This window comes from Carlito syrichta, unplaced genomic scaffold, assembly GCF_000164805.1.
Source record: "Carlito syrichta isolate Samal-C Ts95f unplaced genomic scaffold, Tarsius_syrichta-2.0.1 Scaffold303628, whole genome shotgun sequence".
NCBI classification, from domain to species: domain Eukaryota; kingdom Metazoa; phylum Chordata; class Mammalia; order Primates; family Tarsiidae; genus Carlito; species Carlito syrichta.
Window position 1 is genome coordinate 365233 of NW_007247724.1, and position 7258 is coordinate 372490.

A 7258-nucleotide genomic window follows, 5' to 3' on the forward strand; every position below is an offset into this window, starting at 1 on the left:
AGCCTCTGTCTTGTGTTTTCTTGATGGAACTACCAGATCCTTTCTATCTGTTCCCATAAATCTTTTACATGTTATTGTATCTCTGTTTACCTGAACCTAGTGCCCTAACATATTCTGACAGAATTTCAGCATTCTTCATTGCTATTCTCTGTAATTAAGACATGGCACACAGCTCTGCATGCTAAGTAAGCTCCAATAAATATTTCCTATGTTACTGCTTTGCTGTATGTATATCAAATTGATAAGCATGTGTCCATGGAGCAGTCACAGACACAACCTCTTAGACAGATATAAAGAAATGCTGTTAAGGCTCCTTGCATTTTGCTTCTTCTCTACCCTAAAACCTGTCCCAGCAAAACATAGGTTCTCTTTTCTGATCTAAAGAAATCCTCTGGGAGATCTGAGTAGATAGCTCCAAGAGTGAATGTGAGCTGTTGTTTCACTGATCCATTTTCACTGTCATCTGAAGTTCTCAGAAAATAAAAGGGGGGAGAAAAAATCCAACCAAACAACAGCAACAACAAAAACCTCCTCACTTTTATGTCTTTCTGGAATTATTTTATCAAGATGATATACAAATGCCATTGGGTCCTGGACACCTATTAAGAGGGAAATAATTTGTCTTTGATCCCTTAAGAACATATTCATAGAGACAAATGGAGAAAAACTGTTCTACAATGATCATCTATCTCTACAAACAATGTCATAATACTGTTTACAGTGGTTCTCAGAATTAGTCCTTTTCCAAATGATTGAGTAATCTTATCTTCTGCAGTCAAGCCTATAAAATTTTTTTCTTAATCTTGAAGACTGTATTGTCTCTTCATTTTTTATTATTAAAAATAATTAATTTGTTTTCTATTAACTAAGGTACTTCAGAAGGCTCTAAGTTTCATTCAAAGCCAAACTAAAAAATGAACATATGTAATAGTAGTTATTCTATCTCACATACATGACAAATATGAAGGTAATTTTTTATTATCTTACTGATATTATTTACTGATACCTGGATATTGGATTCAATGGTTATCTAATTATATGTACTTTATGGTGATTCTTAATATGGTTCTCTTTTGATTACACTTTAAACAATAACAGAAGTAAGATATGCTTACATTTGAGAATCTGAAGATTTTCTAACTCTCACAAGCATTTGCAACACAGACTATCCCACGTATGCAAGTTATATAAAACACTTAATTTACTGTAAAATACCGTGCCTCAATATTAAAAAGAGATTATTATAGCTTTAGCCAGCTATTGTTTTTACTAGAACATTCCATCTAAAATTGTATGTTAAGACTATTCAAATTGTTAGAATTAATTTTCTATTAAAATAATGCTTAAGATGCTTTTCTATCCACAGAGAAATATTTTTCATCGAAAATCTCCTAGAATGCAGGATGTCTGTCAGTTATTAGCAAGGAACAAATGCATAGTATGTAACTTTGGGGTCAGGAGAGACAGATAAGTGAAAACATAGCTCCTTAACGACAAAAATCTCCTTTGACATCCATCCTATTTTTTTGAAGCAATTTGGTGCTTAGAATTTTCCTAAAATGAAACTAGAAATATTTTCTTCACTAAAGAAATCTGTAGTCTCAATCATTGTAGAGAGAGAGTATCCTGGACAAAGAGGGATCTATTTTGAATAGACTCAGTACACACAGAGACTGGTCCTAAGAGAGCGTGCCCATATGCAAAGTCCAAATAGAATCAGTTACTAAAAGAATTGCATAAATTCTTCCCCCTGCTTATCTGTAAATCCAAATGGCAAATACAAGGATTTTATGTAGTCACTTTTATGCCCTCCTGGGTTTGCTTGAAGCTCATCTTCATTTTATTTTCTTTGATTATTTAATCATTCACAAAGCCTCTGCCATCTGGCACTTTCCAATTCTATAGAACCTGATAATAGAAAGATATATTTTTATGCATACAGCAAGGGACTTCACAAATTCCATACATTCTCAAGACAGCACCTACTTTAAGATGATCAAGATGTTTTGCTGGCATATACATGACTCCTGATTCTTGCTCTTTGAAGGTTATTTGACTGAAAGTGATTCCACTTGTCTATTGTTTGCTTGACCTATTCTTTCCACACTTTTTCCCCCCTCTTCCATCAGCCCTCAGCTAAAATTCAGATTTTGTTATCAATCACTGAGCAAACATTTTTCTGGCAGATCACCTGCATTCAGGGTGTGATTTTACATTTTATTTTTCTTACAGTGTTGACAATAATGCCCACAGGCTTTTTTTTTTTTTTTTGACTTGTTTTTTTCTAAGACCAAAGCTGATTTTTGAACGTTAAAGTTACCACTCTAATGCTCTATTTGGATGCACCTGCTCATGCCTCTACATTCCTCTGTCTTTCTTCCCTTCCATTCTTGCTTTCTTCTCCAGTTTACCATCCCCTACCCTATTGTTTTTTCAATGACCACATCATCAATCTATAGGAATATATTTCTATTCCTATACATGGATCATAAAAAAAACCCTGTAATTGTGAGGTAAATTGTGAATGTAATTGTTGAGCTCACACATTGCTATTAATTATTTATATATATTTTAAATGTAGGGGAAATTAACACAGTCATATGGTATTAAAAATACATAGCCATTTCTCAATGGTCTGTAAATTTTTTTAATGCATACAGAAACTGTTTGAAGCTCCTTTCCTAAAGCATAGTTCCGTAATCTGGTCATTGTCCAACTTCAAGAAAGTCAGTGGAGATCAGACCATTCCTTGGCTACTTTCTCTTGCTGGGCATTATAAGAAGATGTTCTAAGCTCTAAATCCTGGGGTACAATTATAAAATTGTTGAAATTGCAGCAGTACATGTTAAATTGACATTACACGGCAATTTTAGCATTTAATCCCTTATAAAACAATGTGTGTTGTGTGTTGTGATAGAGAATAATCAAGGCTATATGATATGAGACACGGTTTTTTATTATTTAGAAATCAAATTTTATATCAATAAATATGTGGTTACATTAGCCTTTTGAGGGGTGTGTGTATATGAAAGAGGAGAGGGAGAAATAGAGTAATTGAGAGAGAATTAAAAGAAAGAGGGGGAGAGAAAGTGAGGTAAAACTAGTATAAAATAAAATGACAGTAACAATAATAAAAATAATGTGTAATATTTTAGTGTTTAGTACATACTAAGTAAGGCAGAGCTGGGACCAGAGTAAAAACAAGGAATATACTCACTTCAGAAGTCAAATTTAGGAATGGGCCAAACTCAGTAATCAAGATAAATAATGTTTTAAAACAACATTTCAAAAATCAAAACTAATACAAAATAATTTTATGATGAAAAAATATCAAACTATTAAATAAAGACAGGTTTAATAGTAAGGTACTAAACTTACATTGTCTGATTTAATATCCAAAAAAATCATATAAAGTTGGCATTATTGTTATAGATATTTCACTGATAAAAAAAGTCATGAAGATTAAAAAGAAGAACAAAGGACCTGAAAGCTTTCACCCCAAGTTTGAAAGAAATGTTCAGAGGTAGAAACGTACATTGCTCAATGTCCGCTGTGCTGTGGGTAGTGCACAGGGTTCTAGGTAGGACTAGATGCAGAAAGGAACCATGGCTAGGAGTTGCTGGTTTTCAGCTGCAAAGCTAGGGGAAACACTGATCATTGTGATGGGAATGAGGCTAGCTTGTCATCATGTGGTGGACCAGGGTCCTCCAAACCTGGTTCTTGCACCTTAGTCTTCAAGATTGGTAGAGCACAAGCCTCTCCAATGGAATAGTTATGAATAAGAGTCCATGCATTGGTTGCAGTTGTGTGGTCAAAATTTTCCTATTCCCCCCTACTCCTCATTCTTAGTGAAAGGCAAAAATTTCTCCCCTATATGATATGACTTTATGATTCCTGTACAGTCTACTGCCTTAGAGAACTGTGATTGCTTGAAACTCCCAGGTGTGGCCAGGTTCCATGGAGCAGTTTTAATTATCAAATCGCCTTGCTCTTTAGAAGACAAGTTTTCTATCTGGGGGGCCATACTTCAGAAAAATCCATCACTCTCTGAGTTAGTTCTTAACTTTCATGAATTTAATGTATTTGTGCAAGGCTACACAAACATTTAGGGATTCAAATACAGGTCTGTCAGATACCACAGCTCAAGCATTTAGCCATTATGCTATATAGATATCATGTATTCATTCATTCAGAAAATATTTAATTCTTCTTCTTTGTTCCATATTATTTTCTAAGTGCTGAAGATACAAAAGTAAACAAGACAGTCACCGTATTTATCTTCATAACGTTTATTAGTTAAAGTACAAAGAACATAAATCTTTAAAGCAAAGGACATCTTTCAGAGGGTCCCTCCCACTTTCTCTAGGTTTTTGTGTGATGTGTGATAATGAATTGCCAAAGACAATCTCAAGTATTTAGAATGAAATCCAATCCAGACCACAGTTTGCAAGGCTATGCATCCGGAGGCCCTTGCTATCGTTCACCATCATTTCATACTACAGTCTCCCTTGCTTTTTACTCCAGCAATTCTGGTCTTCAGTTCTTCAAACATACAAGGTTCCTTTGTGCCTTGTGAAATGCTCTTCTTGTGAATTCCATCCAACCATCCCTTGGCAGAGGCTTTTTCTCCTCTACAGGAGAGCTTCAAATGTGCCCCCTATGAAAATTTCTGTGGCAACTGAAGAGCAGTATTGTGTCTGGGAAGCAATCAAGTTTTTATAGATGACAGATCAAATTAAGTTTTTATGGGGTGAAAATGAACAGGTCTGATATTGTCTGGGAGAGTTGCCTAGAGGAACAAGGACCCCTCTGCTGAAAGAGTTGGAGGGTGTTTTACCAAATGCCCAAGGGTGAAAGGAAGTCTAAACTACCCATTGGCCAAGTCACATTTCTATGAATCAAGAGAAATGCATTTAAGAAATTCTCAGTGGTAGATTTCTGAAGAACCTACAAAGTACCCCAGAAAAGAAAGAGTTAGCATTAGACACATATTAAGAGAAAAAAAAAAAAACTGGCAGCTGTATTAATACTCATTAGTAATATCTTTACTGGTTCTACCCTGCCCTTCTGCTTTTGCATAAGGAAATAGGAATAACAATAGCACTTACCTTACAGTTAACTGTGTATTGACATGGGAGCACTTGCATGATTTATTGCAGAATAGGAAGCATGGTTTACTACTAATTCTGTTTTTAAAAATATTGTGTGTGTGTGACACATATATGTGCATACATGTATGTATATGTGTGCAATTTTATAGTTTTATCAACTAGGCCTCTGAGTGCAATAAGAAAATAATTATATTTCCTTCTTCCTTTCTCCCTTTCAAACCTTACTAATGAGTGAGACGCATGGTCACAAAAGAGGTCTCTGGAGCAGAAGGAATTCAAACAGTGCTCCTTCCACACTCTTGTCTACTGCTCTGTTTTTCAAGTTGTGTATAATCTAAACAGCAGACATAAAGAAAGGACTATAGTTAATTAAGGAGGAATATGTGCACATAAAACATTATTATATCTTCTATCAGAATAGACAAGCATTTTTTAAAAAATTTTTACTTTTAAAGATGTGGAGTACAATTCAGGGTTAGGTATACAAACGTGGATTATGCAGGTACCATTGTTGATGAGGTGTGCCTCCCTTCCCTGGCAGTTTCCCACTACTGCCAAGCCCTTTCTTATAGCATTATGAAAATTGTTCAATATCTGCATCTTAGTGAGAACATGTGGTACTCAGTTCTTGTTTCTGTGATAGATCACTCAGTATTATAGAATCCAAGTCCCTCCAAGTTGCTGCAAAGTTCATAATTTTGTCCTTCTTTATGGCTGTGTAATATTCCATCATGTATATGTACCATATTTCTTTTAATCCAGTCTTCTTTTGATGGTCAGTATGCTTGGTTGATAAGAATTATTTCACAACCTGCACATTTGGATGCACAGTTTTGATTGTTGCAAGTCTACGAGAACTTTGCTAATGTTTGCTGTGGTAGGTGTGCTAATGTTTGCCCAATGATGTGTAGAGGTATGTAGCATTGCACAGAGTTTGGAATCAAGGATTTTGAAGTATATCAGACTTTCCCCCTTATTCATCATGTGAGTTTGGACAAGATGATTTATCTCTCTAAGCCTTATTTTCTTGATATCTGAAATTGGGTTAATACCCATGTCATGGGCTTGTTCTCTATTCAAGGAGATGCTGTTTAAGCACTTAGCTGGCATACATTAAAGACTCAACATTTGTAGTTGTTATTACAACCACATTCATCTCACTTCAGATGGACGGGGTGGGAAAAAGGATTTCCTGTTTTTACAAGTGTAGAGGCAACATCCAAGTTCTGAAGGAGTCATGTAAATAGGACATAGCCAACAATTCACCTAATATATGGTCTAATACAACAATGGCAAACTGCCTTGTGTGGGAGGCAGGATCTTTGTAATCTATATGGTTTTTATCAAGTTGATATTGATGCTAATGTTTCAATAGTGCTTTTCTTAAAATTTATAGGAAGAAAAATCCATTGCCTTGCAATCTTTAAAACAGGAAGAAAATAAACAACACAAAATTTTGTGAGTTTTGTTTGTTTGAGCACATCCAAGATTTTTTCCTTTGGATTTGACCCTTGACCTTCAGATCCAATAAACTAGCATTTTGTATTTCTGTTGCATGCATCTAACAATAATGAGGGTTTGGGGAGAACATTAGCATAAAGTACAGAAAAGGAATATTGCCTCTGACTCTTTCTACATCATTATGACTCTCCCCATACTCAAATCCAAGCTCTACAGTGCAGTCAAATGGGGTAGTTTACAAATATAAGATTGCAGCAGCCAGTTTTTGTGTTATGGACTGAGTTTGTCTCCTCAAATTTATATATTGAAGTCCTAATATTTAAAGTGACTACATTTAAAGATAGACTTTTAAGACAATAATTAAAATTAAATGAAGTCATAAAGATGACATCTTAATCTAATTGAATTTCTTATGAGAAGAGAGACACCAGGAGTGTATATGCACAATGAAAATGCCATGTGAGGACACAGCCAGAAGGCAGCCACTTGTAAGGTAGGGAGAGAGGCCTTACCAGAGACCAACTCTACTAGCACCTTGATTGTGAATGTTTCACCTCCAGAAACGTGAGAAAATAAATTTCTGGGTGTTTTTGTTGTTGTTGTTGTTGTTATGACAACCTTAGCAGACTTAAAAGTCTGCTTGGTGAAAGGCAAGTGGAGGAGTTAAAGAAAATCCTCACAAATAC